Below are 17,582 nucleotides of genomic sequence, written 5' to 3' on the forward strand. Positions count from 1 at the left end.
TTCCTAAAGACTGAGAATTGTGTAATCTTTACGGAAGTGTGAAGGATGGATTCCGATGCCTGCCCAGCCTCCAGCAAGGAAGTTCTCTTCCATGACGCATCAGACCTCTCCCGGAGGTTGACCTGGTCAGGCAACAAGGTCACTCCACACAGCCAAGGCCAACACACATGCCCATCCTATTTACCACCTGTCCCTCCAGACCTGACAGTCAGAATTTTGGATGCTTGTGCTTACTTGGGAGTATTTCCTCCAAGAATGGACCAATCAAGTTCCAATAGCATGTGATGACCCCATGTCTGTAGCTAAGCAACCACAGTGGTGACACAAACCACAGGGTTTTAATGTCTTTCTACACAAACTGAATACAATTTAATTTTTTCACATCCACATGTTTAAGACTTCCCACCTGGTGGGCACACAAGTGCTAATTCCCAGAGAAACAAGCTGTTCAGGAATGTTAACATTTACCGTTATTATCACTATGAAGAATTATCCTTAAAAATGCATAATAATCTCATTCTCGCATTCACCAACTGATAGTCACACAGGAATGTTTCCTGTCAGGTTTCTGATCAGGAAAAAAAAATGGATTGCTGGCAAAGAGATAAATATGTAAAACTATGCAAAATACCTCAAGAAAAGTTAAGAAATAACATAACCCAATTAGTTCTTTAAAATGTTGTAAATGCAGGTGAATTTCAATAGTAATTTGTAATTAAAAGTATCACAAAAATCTTTCAAAATGTTGATACTCGAAGAATAACCATAAATGGACATAAAATGCAAGCCAGCAAGCTGGCACCAGGGTAATTCTGGGCTGTTATTTTTAACATACGCGGTTATTATTTACTCAGCTAAAGTATAAGCCTCTCCACCCCAAGACTGATTTTCATAGGGAGGCTGATCTTTAGTAAGTAAAGGCAGTTTTAAAAGAGGTTGGGACATCTAAAAATAAGCGGTAAGCACTCCCCCAGGGGTCGCAAGGCCAGCTTCACATCTGATGTCAGCACCACAGATAAAGGTTCGCCCCGCTCTGCACACACGATAGTCAATGCTCCGCAGCAGCACGAGAATACATCAGCGCTAACACTGGACTAAAAGAAAACTATCGGGCTCATAGGTAGCATTCAGCTATACGAGCTGTGACTTTAAGAGCATGTTTATGCTCAAAACTAGATTCCTTTGATTTGGGGGCAGGGGAGAATCCTCTGGGTGGAAAAGCTTCTGTTTCTAAGGTGAACTGGACACTGCTGTCTGGGGCCTACCTGTCACAGGTCAGCAGATGGTGGAGCAGGGGGAGGTGGGGTGGCTTTCCCGGTCTTCCCCAGCAGGCCAGGACTTGTCCACTAGCGCAACGGGGCCAAAGTCTTCCAGGTCCAGTAATGCACCTAGAGACCCACTTGCGTTGGAAATCAGTGAGAACACGCGATTTTTTCTGTTTTAGCAACAACCCAGCACATAGGTGAATTTTAAACATCAGACTATGTGGAAGTGCCAGCAGAAGTCACCCTGTAGCTGTCCCTTGTCCTTACTTGAAATCGGCTGTTCACCCCTCAAGCGAACTAGCCCTCCTGGCTCAGGCGTCACGTGTATCACCCTCGAAGAGACAGCATCCGGTGGCAGGAGGCTGCCAGCCTCACCCACATCTGTGGCCAGGCACACAGACATGGGAGAGGGGCCAAGCATTCCCCACCGAGAACTGGGTGTTGGTCCCACCACCCTGCCCAGGGTGTTATTTTCCAATACATCCATCCCTGCTTTCTGCTTCATCGGCAACTCCCTGCTTTCTGCTTCATCGGCAACACGTGTTTATATCAATGGACTTACCCTAAAAAACAGGAAGCAAATTCAGATTTCAGATTAACAGGGATTGTGTGAACTCAGGATCTCAACACAAGACAAACACAAGCAGCAGGAGCACTGGCTGCACCCCACACGTGCAAGCCCGACAGGGCCCCAGGGTTTTCTTGGGAACTAAGACACAACAGGGAACATGGGCCACCTCAATCACTTTCTGCCAACAGCAAGTACACCCACTGTCCCCTGGGCGCACGCCCTGTCCTAGAAACAACCCCAAGCAGCAAGCATCCAATCAGCAGGCAAAGGGTATCTTCACACCCTGTGGGGGATATGGGGCCACATCATAAGTCTTGTGTTTTGGGAGCTGAGAAGAAGACACAGACGTCCACAGACTGATGCAGGGACTCCCGAGGGCACCACAGGGTGATGCGCTGAGTCTGTCCCTGCCAAGGCCTGGATCTCCGGTGACTCTGCACTGAGCCCCACAACCCACGGCGCAAACCCATTGACACCCAATCCCACCCTGCAGAGCCTGTACCCCAAGCAAGGCTCAGTGTGGACCCCATTTCCCAGGCCCAAGGCAGTCAGCAAATCGACAAAGAGTTGTCTGGAACACCTCCCAGAGACAGCTGGGGCCTGTTCTCTGCCTTGGGCGGGCAGTGCAGTCTGTGGTTGACGGATTCCATGAGAGCATCCTGACACTGGACTCTGCTGCCCCCATTCCGCACGCAAGCCCCCACCTTGCCAAACACATGCCTCTTCCTCAACCACCCTCCCTCCCCGTCTGCAGTCCACCATCTTCATTGAGTGTAATCCCACCACTCAAGGCAAAGGCACCACTAACCTACCGGCCACCAAGAGGGAGACGTGCTAATTACGCTATGATGCCACTTAGAAGATGCATCACCATTTCAGCGATGCTAAATGAAAGAACAAAGGAGCCTGGAGGGGGGCCTTAGGACCCTTCCATGAAGCTCCTTTGCTGCCACGGCCCCAAGTCCCCTCCTCCACGCACCCCCTGTGCCCCTCCCCCACACCCTTCCTCCACATGCCCCACCTCCACGCACCCCCTCACACACCCTACCCCGCCCCAGTCTGAGAGTTCACGAGGCCCTGTTTATATCTCAGCGGCCAAAAGTAACAGGTGCTCCCCATAAGCTTTCTTGGTGATGATGACTAACACAATTTCTCATTATACCTAGACCACGAGGAGAAACAAATCATGAGACCAAACAAAATGGGGACGGCTTCTAGATAAATTTTTAAAAGATTATACTGAAGGCCGTTCATCATTTTCCATCAGAGTGAGAACAAAATATTTCAAACAGATTTGCCCCTGGCAGAGATGCCCTTTCCTTTCACTGACAGCTCACTAATACTCCTACATTACACTGAATTTATCTCAAGGCATCCTATTTGTGCCAACATAAAAGGCCGCTTTACTAACAATCAACAGCCACCCCGACTGATGCGTTCAACAGCAAGGAAGCAAACCCTGCAACACTCAGATGCCATCTGAAGCAAGTCTAGAAGCATCCTCAGTGCAGTTTCACGGCAAAGAAACGTAACATCATGATGTCATGCTCTCCCTACACCACCAGATGAAATGCTCACTGCAAACACCACACAGGGACCCGGACACCTTCCAGAAACAGGTCTGGGGGTAGCGGTGCTGAGGAAATTTCACATACAGAAGAAGCCACTAACCTCTGCCCTCCCCTCTAACTCACGAGACAGCCCGGCTCCCATCAGAGCCACCCTTGTGACCAAGTATGACCCTGTTTCAGGCTGCAGCCCCAGGACAGCTCCGAACCCTCACAGAACAGTAAACAGCAATCCCCAGTCACCCCGCAGCTGCAAGCTCTGCTCCCCACCGGACGAAATCTCAGAGTAAGTCAAGTCTGTCACAAGACCCAGCAGTGGTGTTTATCCAGACAGGACTCTCCGGGGACCCTGAAGCCCAGCGCTCTGACTCCTGGGCTCGCCAGGACCTGCAGGGGCACTTCCTGCTTATGTCCAGGCACAGGCTCCACCCTTCGAGGACCCAGTTTGACAGAAAACCACACGTACGTTAGGAACCTCTGCACAGGATGGACTTCACCGGGGACAGCTGCCCCTGTCCCAGGAGAGGCTGTAGACCTGGTCTGATCAGAACTCCTAACTGCTCTCCCCCACCCCCACGACAACAAAATTTCTGATTCCAGCAGCCAGCTCTTCACTGCCCTCAGCCTTTAAGTAAGCAGCTATTACTGTTAAAAGAAAGGAGACTCCCTGTTCGTCCAAAGACTACAGCCTCAACAGCCATCGCTTTATGCAAACGCCCCCACTGACCCAGAGCCTAGGCTCTGCATGTGGGGTCATGTGGACCTTCCAAGTCATATTCAGTCCCCACCTCTCTGTCCACTTCGCTTACATCATGCATACTTTTCTTCATTATCTACCCACCCTCCAGCCCGGGCGCTCCCGATCCGGCCCCTGCCATGGTCATGGGCCCAGGCACCGGCCATTCTCATGGCCACAGGGTAAGGACTGACCCTCTGGCAGGCACTCGGCACCCCCAGCCTGTCCCCAGGTCCTCAGGGCACATCCAGGGGCCTTCCAGAACTACATCAGTGGTCCACAGCCACACAGAGGCACCACAGATGGGGCATAGAGCCAGTAGACAAAGTCCTGGCTATCAGGCCCAGTCGTTCAATCGCTGATGCCACCGAGCCGGCCACAGGCAGTGGCTATGGCACTGAAACACCTGTGCAAACCACTCCCACAGTTAGACGCCCAGCCAATACGCGGCACTGCCCACACCTCACATCTCAGCAGAGGTGTGATGACCTTCCCAGGGCCTGATAAATCCCCTTCACGGCCAAAGCCAGTGCGCATCAGGCCCATCACCCAACAGAATTCGAGCCCTCCCAAGTACCTGACAGCGCGTGGACACATCAGGGAGGGACACGGCCCCTTGCAGTTAATACACACGGCCTGGGGTACAGAAAGACTCCAGACCCCTCCCTGCAGCTGCTCCACGCGGTGTCAGAGGAGGGGTGGGCTCCGTCACCAAGAAAAGAGACCTTGAACCGCCAACACACAGAGGGTGACAAGGTGCCTTGAAGGGTGGCTCTCCCCAAAGAGAGCCTTGCAGGAGTCCTGGAGGGCAACAGAAAGCGTGAAGCTCAACTGAGACAACGACGACATCCCTCCCCAAACAGTCATGAGCAAGCTCTGGCGTCACCACCACACCTACCAACTGTACTTACACCTTGAAAAATCTCACCAGTACTGACGTGGAAACGTCAGGCAACAGAGTTCAGAAGGCTGCATGGAATTTCCCTAGACGCACAGATTTTTGAGTTAAACTCAGTGAGCTAAGATACTGGGTAGTTTTTACATAGGACCTTCAAGGAACACAGCTTAACGACAAGCGGCATAGTATTTAGGGTGATCACACCGGGAAGCTCACGGTGAAATTTAAAACAGAGATATCTTGACAAAATTATCAAAAAGTAAAACTGAAGCATCAAATGATCTTTAAACAATACTACGGAGCCTCCAACAACTGTAATGTGTATCAGGTATAAGACCTACACCCACATGCAGAAAATTATTAGGGATGTAACAGGGGAAGAAAAATTAGAAACAGAATTTTAAATGTATTTACAAAAATAACGTTTGCACATCCACAGGCTTTCTAAGGACTCCCACAAACTGCGCATCCCAAGTTAAACAGTGTGTGTCTTGCGTGGGAAGAGACCACTTCTCTCCAGAAACCACGTGAATGCCATAGCCTCACAGGAGTTTCAGCCCACGCGCTGTCCTGTCTACTCCACCACCAGGCCCCAGGCGGCCCGTGCCCCTCTCTGTGCTCAAGTCAGACCAGGCAACACCCCAGCGCCCCACGACCTTTCTGTTCTGTGGCCACTGACCCTTAGCCACTGAAGTTGGGCTTTAGGGCAGACAAGTCGAAAATTGGAAAATCACAGAACCTTTAGTTTTTTAAAAATCTGCATTTTCAGTTAACACAAATGATCTGAAAGGGTAATATGATAGGCACTGATTCTGCCTCTGTGGTTTGCTGCCTACCTCTGCATATTAAATTATACTTGTGAAATACATATGTCCTTTAATCAACATTTACAGGGCATACGCTATTGACTATGTGTAATAGTCACGTGATATCGTTTTAAACGAGAAGTTTTAATTCGGGGAGTTGAGACATCACTCTAAAGTTAAGCCCCCGACAACCGTTAACCGAAAATACCGCACAGAATGATTACAAAACCAGGGACAGGGTTCAATACAGATCCTGTGGCTTTGTTTCCCTCAGTGTGCACGCTAATATATAAATGTTTCCACTTAGCATTCTCACAAATCTTTGAGCCCAAATTCCCTAATTTTCATAACCACAGGTAAGTAAGTACCCACATAGGATGAAAGGGAACAAAGCATTAGTTCTTGAAAGCGAGTAACTGATTCCAGGCACTGCCGAGTCCCAGCCCCTACTATCCGGGCAAAGCCACGCTGACAGGAGGAGCCTTTACTGTGATTCTGGTTTCAGGGGACCACTGCCCATAACTGCCTTTGCTCTCTGAGTCCCTGTGTCAAAGAAGAAGACGCTATGTGGCCCCTGGTGCCCAAGAACAGATCAGCTCGTTAAAGTTAAAACAAACAAAAAAAAATGGTAAAAAACTTAACCCTGTTCCAGGTCTAACATCATCTCTGCCACCCAGGCCCATTCCTGGCCACACTCCAGCTGTGTGACCCTGGCAGTCACTTCACCTGGAAGATGATCTCTGCATCCTGCCAGCTCTAGAGACCTTGCTGATTCTGTGATTTACTTCTCAGTGAATTAGCTAATGATAAAGGGTTAAGTTATAAGTCATTTGCATGAATATATTAACATGGAAGTCCTGGACAAAACCGCACAGGCCTCATCTCCCTCACACAGATTTTCACTAGTATTCAGCCCCCCTCCATTATAGACCTTATTTTTAAAACAGCTGGCAATTCACAGGAAGAGTAGAAGGTATAGACTCTCCCATGCAGCCCTTCCCCGCACCATGCACAGCCTCTCCCACCATCAGCGTCCTCACCAGACGGTGCATTTGTCACAATCGTGAACCAACATGGACATGTCATCGTCACCCAAGGTCCATAGTTCGCATATGGTTCACTCTGGGTGCTGTACATTCTGTGGGTTTGGACGCATGTATGACGACACACACCCCCGACCCACCTCCCACCCTGGCAAACACTGATCTTTTATCATCTCCATAGGTTTGTCTTTCCCGGAATGTCTAGAGTTGGGATCATACAGGATGGAGCCTCTTTAGACTGATGTCCTCACTCAGTAACATGCATGTACAGTTTGCCTTTTTATAGCCTGAAGCGCATTTCTTTTTAACACTGAATGAGATCCCACTGTCTGGAGTAACACAGTTTATGTATCCATTGACCTTGAAGAACATGCTGGCTGCTTCCAAATTTTGGCAATTCTGAATAAAGCTGCTGGCGACAACCATCGTGTAGATGTAAGTTCTCAGCTCCCTTGGGTAAACACCAGGGAGCATAACTGCTGTATCCTGTAGTGAGGGTACATTTAGTTCTGTAGGAACCCACGAGACGGCCCTCCCGAGTGGCTGCCCCCATCCGCGTGTCCGCCTGCCGTGCGTGAGAGACGTGTCCTCACCAGCATGCGCTGGTGTCAGGGACCTGGATTTTCCACTGTGTCCCTAGCCCCTTACAACTTTCTAAGGAAGGTAACTTAAGTCAGACAGGGCTTGGCATCTGCAAGGGGCTGATCAGGCAAGAAGGAGGCTGTGAAGGCTAGTGGCACAGTCACACTGGAACAGGTACACTAGGAGGTGTTAGCCTGGACCTTAGAACTCCTCTGAGGACCTGGGGGGTAGGACCATGAGGTCCCCAGGGAAGGACCCTGACCATGTGGTAAGAGTTAGGCAGCTAAGGCGCAGCCTGGGGCTAGTCTTGCCCACCCCCCATCCCCCGACTCCTACAAGCTGTGACTCTGGGGTATTCTAGACACCGCCCTGCAGTGACCCCCTGGCCCAGAACTGAGTGTCCATGCTAAGGGAAGGCAGGTCTACCCAAGGGACGCTAATCCAGACAGACCAGAGACACCCCTGAGACGATCCTGTGCTATTGTGAGCAACCCCCAAAACTGAAACGTGCCGTGTAAGATGGAGAATGTGGGAGGGTCCACACAAGATGTCCCTGATCATATCTGGGAGAAGTCGCGAAGCGCAGACCACAGGACAATCTCTACGGCCCTTCGGGCCACAGAGGAAATCACAGTAACTTAGACATATACCTGACCACAAAGCACATATGATAGAAAATAAGCCACAAACAGAAACATCTTCAGATCTGGAAGTCACACTACCTCACTGATGAAAGATCTCGGAGGGAGGTGACTACTCTCCAGTTGCATGTAGAGATTAAAATGTGAAGGTCTAGCAACAAAACAGAGTTCTCTCAAGTGTCAGCATTTTGTTTTTTAAAACTAAGGACGTGTTGGGGCGTTCAGGGTGGCTCAGTCGGTTGACTGTCCAACTCTTGGTTTCGGCTCAGGTCAGGATCTTACCGTTTGTGAGTTCGAGCCCCACGTTGGGCTCTGTGCTGACAGTGCAGAGCCTGCTTGGGATTCTCTCTCTGCCCCACCCCTGCTCACACATGTGCTCTCTTTCCTTCTCTCTCTGCCCCTCCCCTGCTCTCTCAAAAATAAATATCAAAAAAAAAAAAAAAAAAAACCCAAAGCACTAAGGACATTATCCTCTTTCCCCTTCTGAACTTCCATTTTAAATAATCACTTTTACTTAGAAATTCCAGAACTTGCTAACTTGATAGCTAAAATTAATAGTTAATAGGTTCAGCATTACTGAATTGATTTATTTTTTTAATGGAAACAATATGATTAGGAAATCTGCTTGAAGGACCATCAAGGTTTTAAAACATAACATTGTCTCTTCCTTTGACTCACGAACAAGGTGGTGAGCCCGCAGACAGGTTCAAAGCCAGATGGTGAACATACAGAATCACATCCCCAAGGGCAGAAGGTCAAGAATGAATGCAGAATATGCTGAATAAGATCATTTTACACCACGTCATTTAAAATATCCCACGTATCTGGGACTTGGGTGGAACAAATATCAGGAAAGCATTCCTAACCGGTATAATGGCTCAGTGACAGATCGTTTCATATCAAATTTGAAATTTAATTAAATGGTCATTTTCATTTCATAGTTTCAGGATTTCTAAAGCTCTTATATCCTCCAACCAGACTTAGACTTTGGCTAGGCTAGGCAGTCTCCACATCACAAAGAGCCTTTGCGTCAGAAGCAACAGAATGCCGCTTTTGATGAAGATTTTGTAAGTGGAGACAAAAGCCCCCGGGGACCACAAAGGCAGATTAACCTGTAACAGAACAGATATAAGTGCATTCTGACGGAAAACAGTGGAGAAAATACTCAACAGAACAGGAAGATGAACACGGCGCTTCTCACGCAGGGGGCGGACGCTTGAGGAAACATTTTCAACTCCAATAGGGGGAGTGGGCAGAAAGCTCCCTCTGGGGTTTCCCCTTCCGTACGAGGAGACAGACCTCTGGATTGCCCACCTGAGAGGTCAAGAATATCAGGAGAGCACCCAATAAAAAGCCTGGCAAGTGGAAAAAGAAAAGCCAGGAAAACAGAGCCAACACTGAGCACCTGTCATAAGCCGCACCGTTCACGTATTTAATCCCAATGTCAGTATCTGGTGGAAGAATCCATACCCAAGGGCAGACAGGACTTGTGTAGTCAGTGGTTCTCAAACTGGGGCTGGATGAACCCAGATTCTCATCCGGCAGGACAGGGGCCAGGGTCTGCACTTCCGGGCACCCGCAGTGGGCAACAGGGGAGGACAGTGCCCTGCCCCACACTCCCTTCTCCACAAGAGCTGGTGCTAGACTCTCCTTCACTGGTCACCCACACTAGTCACCAGCAGAATGACAGGGAGGAACACAGAGCTTATGCAAGTGTGTAAGGGGGTGGACCCTAAAGAGCGCTAACTGGGGCTTGCCGTCAAATGCAGACAAAATGCAGGACACACACGCACACCCTCACAAGAGGAGGTGAAGCCCTACACAGCAGCCCCATCAACGCCGAGTGGACTGCTTTGGAAAGTTCCGACTGGTGGAAGGGACGGAGGCACCGCCTAACTGTGTTCATGCTAAATTACAGAATCCAGGTGTTTACACTCATTCCACGGTCGTGTTTTCATCCCGTCTCCTACAGCTGTACCTGCCCGCCTGCGGTCCGATTGCCATCATGGGCACAGACCCACACGGCCCAGAAACCTAGTCAGAGCTTCTTCATTCAAACTGTCACAGAAGTACTTTGACAATGTTTTTAGAGATAAAAATTCTCCCCCAAAGACTGCCTCACGTAACGAATTTCACAATAAAAGTACCTTCTGAGCTCTTTCAAGAATGCATCCACACTCATGCCTTTAACTATTTCTACACGGATAACCTCCAAGGGCATTTCACTCATGTGTTACATCGAAGTATCAGTCTACACTCTAACAGCAAACTGATAGTGACTCCTGGACGTTTTACGCCTGTGCGTGTCTCCATCGCGCTGGAGCACCATTTCCTCCAGGTGAGGCCCTGGCTCTGAGGTGGGGAATGCTCCACACCTGTGCCCACATCACCCAGTTACGTCCTGAGGAGGGACAGAGGTGTCCTCACCGTGGGAGACGCCATCAGACCTGCTCCAACAGTGACCGGGAACAGTAATTTAACCTGAATCTTTTGGGACCGTGCACTCAGGATACGTACTACCGCAGCAGGCAGAGGGAGGAGTGAGCCTCTGAAGGGATTAAGGACAGCGAAAGCAGGACCACCACAGCAGCCACAGAGCGGGTGCTCTGCCTCTGGGAACACAAGGTCGTGTCCCCCCGCTGGGCTTCCCTGGGTCTCCCCCACCTGTCGCCCCAGCCCTGTGGACCCGGTCAGCCTTCAGCGATACTCACTTGGTCTCAATTCGGACACATTCGTGATCTTTGCCCAATTCATAATTCAGTCCCAAACGACCTTGGTGTCCTGGCAAGGGGACGCCTGTGGCGTCTACTTTTTCTCCACAGCATCTGAAGAGCAGACCTGCCCTCGTCGGCCTCCTGACCCGGGTTCCCAGCTGGCTCGTCAGCAGGCGGTGCTGATGGCTGGAATCTCCCTGCTTCATTCTTGCCAGCTTGTTTAAAAATTAATGATCTTGGTACTTCCGGGGTGACTTTGGGGGCAGGAAACTTATAAAACGATAGAAAGATTTAGGTTCACTCTTCTTTCCGCTCTCAGCAAGGGTCTGCTGGAAGCAGACTCCCCAGAAGAGAGTTCTGTGACCCGCCTCCTAGAGAACAGCTAACAGCTTCGTGGACAGAACACCACGTGTGATGGCGACACCAGGCTGAGAGGTCCGCCAGTTCGTGGTGCTTCCAAAATCAGCATAAACGTTGGCCGAGGGACACAAAACACTGTCATGAGATCAGCAAGTGACCAGCCTGGGAACAAGGCTCTCTCAACCTTACAGTGCAAAGCCGTTGAGGAAATTCTGTCTACCTGAGAGGGAAAAGGTAGAATTTCACGGCATAATCGAGCTGTTTTCTCCAGCCCGCTCACGACACACCAGCGGCGGTGGCTGCTCCTCCAGGGCTCACGCTGCACGTCAGGCCCTGCGCTGCTCAAGCGCATGCGCGTGAGCTCCTGCAGGGGGCGCCCAGCGGGCGCCCAGCTCCTGCAGGGGGCGCCCAGCCGCTGTCCGTCCCGGGAAGGATGCCAGTCCTAGGCCCGCAGAGCAGGGATATGGAAGGAACCTGGATCATCGGCCTCACGTGAGAGACAACCTTCTTTGTTCTTTAAGCTATCGTGTTATTGCGTTTCCGTAACAGCACCTGCCTTTACCCCAATGCTTGGGCTGCCTGTACCTTCGCTTCTTGTGCGAAGCACAAGCACACATCGCAGCAACAGCCATGCACACCACGGACTCATCCATGTCAAAATCCACTATAGGTGATCCAGCACCTCCACGTCTGGGTCTATACCCAGGAAAACTGAAAGCAGGGTCCTGAAGAGATTTCTGCACCGTGTTCATAGCAGCTTCATTCACAACAGCCAAGAGGTGGAAGCAGAAGCCACCCTAGTGCCCAGTGATGGACAGAAACTGGCAAAAGGTGTAGTTCATCCATACAGTGGAGTATCACACAGCAAGGAGATCCCACAATGTGCTACAGCACAGATGAATCTTGAAGACATTACAGTAAATGAAGTAAGCCAGACCTAAGAGGACATGGGCTACATTACTACACTTCCCTGAGGTACTTAGTGTTTAATGAATTACAGGGATAGATGGATGGCGGGGACGGCTGCACAACAACATGAATGTATTTATTTGTAAATATTTGAGAGACAGAGTGAGCACATGTGTGCGTGATCAGGGGAGGGGCAGTGAGAGAGAGAGAGAGAGAGAGAGGGGGGGGGGGGGGAGAGAGAGGGAGAGAATCCTAAGCAGGCTCTGCACTGTTAGCACAGAGCCGGATATGGGGCTCGAACTCACAAACCGTGAGGTCATGACCTGAGCCAAAATCAAGAGCTGGGCACCTAACTGAGCCACCCAGGTGCCCCCAGTGTGAATGAATTTAATACCAGTAAACCACACACTTAAAAACAATCATGATGGCAATTTTATATAAATTCTAATTTAATCAATTCAATTTAAGACCAGAGGAAAAGACCCACTGTCCACATTAACTCTATTCACATCATAATCCACTAGAATTACTGTTACAGTCTGCTAATAGATGGCTTTCTGCTGGAGATACATGTTGCATGTTCGTTGTACACAGTCTGTGAGTTGACAGATGAACACAGGTGGAGACCAGATATTAGCAACACATCACAGCAAGGCACCACCTTCCTTGCAGGACAGTTCTCCGTGTCACTCACTGTTCCACTCAGCAGCCGACACCCAACCTCAGCCCCGTACAGTCCTCCCATTACAAGCACACACGCCAGGAAGCACTGCCCTGATACTTCTGCACGGCGGGGCAGGGTGGGAAGGAGCAGCAACACTCTCAGCTGCAAACAACGCCCCCTGGAACCCCTCACACCCAGGCCGTGCCCACGTGGGCACGGAGGCAGCCTGGCCGTGCTCCTCTCCCGGCCCATCTGCCTATGCTCTGGAATGGCCAGGAGTCCTAATGAAAACACCGTCAGCAGCTTCTGAGGTGTACAATTTATCACGTGAGTACCTTTGTGAGAATCACTGAAAATCTGTCGGAGTAGATTCGAAGCTCTCCAGGAGGCCACAGATGTCCCTGTCACCTGTGAACACTTTCACGGGCCGGGGAGCCTCATATTTATGGCGTGTGCACCTGCACCCCTACCTCCCAGCGGCAGACTGGGGTGCACGCCCACGCCTGTGGGCTCGCGGCGCCTCCTCTAAGTGGGACCCCTGTGGCCTGTGAGCGCCCCTGCTGCAGGCAAATCCACACAGTGCCGCTTAACCGAAACTTTTCTTGTTCTTTTCAGTTCCAAGTTACAGAGCCCAGCCAGAGCAAGTTGTCTTGGTAGGAGGAGAGGGAGGCAGTCATTAATCAGCGACAAAGAGGAGCTCCTGCTGGTACTCTCGTGCGTCCAAAGTCTATTCCCTCTCAAAAGAAATCACCCTCCTTTCTGCTTATACGGCTGCCCATTTGTTTCATTTTTGGTTTTTGTCCTTAAAAGATATAAAAGCTATTTCTCAACAGATGGTCTATTTTACTCCTGCTTAGGAATAAAGTAGCTGACTACTCCAGAAGGGAGAGACCAGGAAAGGAGGAAAGAGACAAGGGAATGATCATAAACCCAGATTAGAGAGAAGATGCCCACAGGCGTACAGGTTAGCAAGAGCGTCAGAGGTAATAACGGGCATTTTTCTCACTTCTTCCATTAACCAGTGGTGTACCCTAAGGCACCCCACTTAACGACTTCTTGTTACACCTGTTAGGATTTCTGCCACTATTATTCTTAACTGTTAATTTCTCCTTGCTACCAAAGAAAGGCTGAGCTCCATTTCTCCGCTAACAAACTCTCACTTGCACGCTGGCAGGTTAGGCCCCCAGTTATCCTGACATCTCCCCCTCCTGACTAGTCGGCCTCCAGGACCTGGCTCACACTGCAGGGCTGCCAAAGCTTTGCAAACAGTGCCGTGCCCTTCGGTCGCTACCTTCAGAGCGCCCCCGTGGCCGAGGCTGACCTACGTGCCAGGCCAAGAGACAGCGAAATTTCCCGCCTTGCTAGCGTGGATGCTATTTTATCCCACAGTAGAACTCCGCTTCTTGTGATTAGATATCACATGTCACAATGGATAAAATGTGTTGGAAATGAATGCATATCTCAGATATGAAGTGGAGTGTGAGAAGGGCTTATCAGGTGCCTTGGTTATTGGATATGTGCCTGATTGAAAATAGCTTTCTGGACCGGGGACAAACATCCTGATGGGTTAGCTTCTGGCTTTATTTACAGAAGAATCACCCATTTCATAATTGCTCTTCCAAAGGGAAGCATCATGGGACAGATGTTTATATGATGCTGACCAGTGTGCTGAGGGGTCAAGAGAGGCAGGGCATCGCTCTGAGTTCAAATCCATACTATTACAGGGGCATCTGGGGAGCTCCATCAGTTGAACGACCATCTTCAGCTCAGATCATGATCTCACAGTTCATGAGTTCGAGTCCTACATCAGGCTCGCTGCTGTCAGCACACAGCCTTCTTGGGACCCTTTGTCCCCCTCTCTCTGCCCATCCATGCTTGTGTTTCTCTCTCTCCCTCTGTCTCTCAAAAATAAATAAAAATCATTAAAAAAAACCATACTATTGCTAAAAAGGTAACAACCAATCACACAATTAACGAATGGCGATTGCTCTAACTGCACAGGGCCTCCTGCGTGCTGGGGCCGAGTAATAGCCCGGTGCTTCCTGAGCTCCCTGAAAGCTCACTCTGGCGGTGAATCCCGGCAGGTGGAGACTGGGAACGCCCACCAACAAGACAGGCCGTTTCCACCCGGCAGGTGCAGACTAAAGGAAACTGACAGTTGTATGTGAGGAATTCCTGGTCTGACATGCATCTTGTGGAAAACCAGGATGCAACCAGGTACTGAGTCCTCTGTGCAGACCACCGGGTCTGTAAAGCTTTGCATGCACGGAAGGCAATGTCTGACGGCAGAGCCTGGCACTGTGCTCCATCATCAACAAGACAGGCTGTTGGGGAGGAAGGGCCCAATCACACCACAGCTCCTGATAACCACGAGGAGTCATCCACGTGCATGGGCTCCTGGCCGTGCTCAGCCACAAGTGCCAAATTCTGGGACCGAAGTTACCAGCAGGCCATAACTAGTTGTAATCCCATAACTTACATAACCGACCAATTGGGTGAATACAGGGTTCCCTGAGACTCCAAGAGATTAGCCCAGAACCTGTGATCTAGAACAGAGGCAGCTGCCTCTCAGAGTGCTATTAGTCACTCTTCTCTAGTGTGGGAATTCTCGATCTAAATGAATAAACACACTTCTTAAACCACAAGAAGCCTGAGGCTACCTCAAGCAGAATCTTTGAAGAGATTCTTTCAAAACACTCTCACCCAAAGGTCAGTGCACAACCACAACAGGAAGCTCTCGGATCTCGAGCCTCATTTCCCCACTGGACAGACGCAGACACAGACGGTCACAGCAATAGCCTCTGGATCCCGATCCATCCATCCCAGCCCTCCCCTGGAGAGCCCTGTGCCGCCACCCACCTCTCAGAGCAGGAAGCCCAAAATAACTACCCCCCCCCCCATCCAGGAGCTGCAGCAGAAAACCAGCTTCATCTGTAAAGTTTGTTTCCAAGAAGGTGATCTGCCCCTGTGTTTCTTACTGGCAAACGAGTCAAAATCATCATCTTGTGCAAGGCAACCAAAACAGGGTGGTTTTTCCCCACTTAAAAGACCTCCCTGTCTTTGTCCATTTAGAAGTGACATTTTTTAGGGGCACCTGAGTGGCTCAGTTGGTTAAGCATCTGACTCCTCGTTTCGGCTCAGGTCACGATCTTGTGGTTCTGTGAGTTCAAGCCCCGCATTGGGCTCTGTGCTGATGGTGCAGAACCTGCTTGGGATTCCCTCTCTACCCCCTCTCTGCCTCTCTCTCTCAAAATAAACAAACAAACTTACAAAAAAAAAAAAAAAACAGGAGCGCCTGGGTGGCTCAGTAGGTTGAGCATCCAACTTCAGCTCAGGTCATGATCTCGAGGTTCGTGAGTTCGAACCCTGCGTTGGGCTCTGTGCTGACAGCTCAGAGCCTGGAGCCTGCTTTGGATTCTGTGTCTCCCTCTCTCTCTGCCCCTCCCCTGCTAGCATTCTGTCTCTCTCTCTCAAAAACAAATATATCTGAAAAAAAAAAAACATTAAAAAAAAACCCAGAAGTGATATCTTTGGAACTCAATATTCCTGAGTTTGGCCATGTGAACTTGGTCACGTGGACCTCAGTCCGCCTTTACAGCTTAGAGATTTTTCTAATTCTTGGCTATTTTGGTGTAGTGTCGATACCTAAGAAAGGATCAGAAATGACCCTCTCTCTCCATAAATTCTAATGGCAAATGCAGTAAAACCCCACATAGTGAAGTTCTGACGTTCAAATCCTAATTAACAAGATCTAAGAAGTAGGTCACTCTCTTAAGCACCCACTGATGCTATCTTCTGCAAGTCAAGCTGTGAGATTCCACAAGCCAACCCTGTCCCCTCTGAGCAGATTCTCCGAGCAGCACCCGGGCCCACAGGTATGCAAACAGCCACACACAACCAAACCCTATGGCCCCGGGGCTAAAACAAAATGCTTGAGTCCTTCCAACTAGCTTGTTCTTCTCAAAACCACATAGCAGACAGCCTTCTAAAACACTGTGTATGGGACCGATGTGTTCAGCAAATGTTCCCTTCTACACAGATACAAAGACAGAAGCTTGTGGAATTACAAAATGTCATTTGCATTAAGTCCAAGAAATTGAGGGCTTGGAGTACTAAGAATGTTTCAAAAATCCTATGGAAGGGCGCTGGCTGGTTTATTCAGTAGAGATTGCAGTTCTCGATTTTGGGGTTGTGAGTTCAAGCTCCATGTTGGGGGTTGAGTTTACTTTATGAATGAATGAATGAATGAATGAATGAATGAATGAATGAATGAATGAATAGGGGTGCCTGGGGTGGCTCAGTCGGTTGAGCATCCAACTCTTTACTTCAGCTCAGGTCATGATCCCAGGGCATGGGATTGAGCCTTGTGTCGGCCTCAGCACTGCTTAGGATTCTCTCTTTCCCTGTGACCCTCTCCCTGCCTCACTCTAAAAAATAAAATTTTTTAAGTTTTCAAAAATTAAAACAAAATAAATAAAAAGAAGTCCTTTCTAATGCTTAATAACATCATGAAGTCCAAACTCACGTCTTGGGTGCTCAGGACGATGGAAGAGGGGATCCAGCATGTTGACATCCCCACAAGACACCACCTCTCACACAACTGCTTGAGCCGGATGCTCAGGGAGAACCCGCAGGGACTGAGACTGGCAGGCACTAACACCGTCCCGTCGGGGACAGGCACATCCCACCCACCTTCCTGTCCTTCCTGCTGGCTGGGCCCAAGGCCCGTGGCAGAGCAGCAAGAGAGGCGAGTCGGGGGTGGAGACAGACCCCCTACCTGGGGTCTATTACAGAAAAAAAGTTTATTTCCATTGTTTGCAAAACC

The 17,582-nt window shown here is 49.7% G+C and overlaps 1 protein-coding gene across 14 annotated transcripts in view; it reads right to left on the reverse strand.

The window, feature by feature from the left end:
* The window catches only part of DIP2C (disco interacting protein 2 homolog C), a 412,960-nt gene that overhangs the window by 235,455 nt on the left and 159,923 nt on the right, over nucleotides 1–17,582 (reverse strand). The gene's annotated exons all lie outside the window — the stretch shown is intronic.

The sequence above is a fragment of the Felis catus genome, chromosome B4, assembly GCF_018350175.1.
Source record: "Felis catus isolate Fca126 chromosome B4, F.catus_Fca126_mat1.0, whole genome shotgun sequence".
Classification (NCBI taxonomy): domain Eukaryota; kingdom Metazoa; phylum Chordata; class Mammalia; order Carnivora; family Felidae; genus Felis; species Felis catus.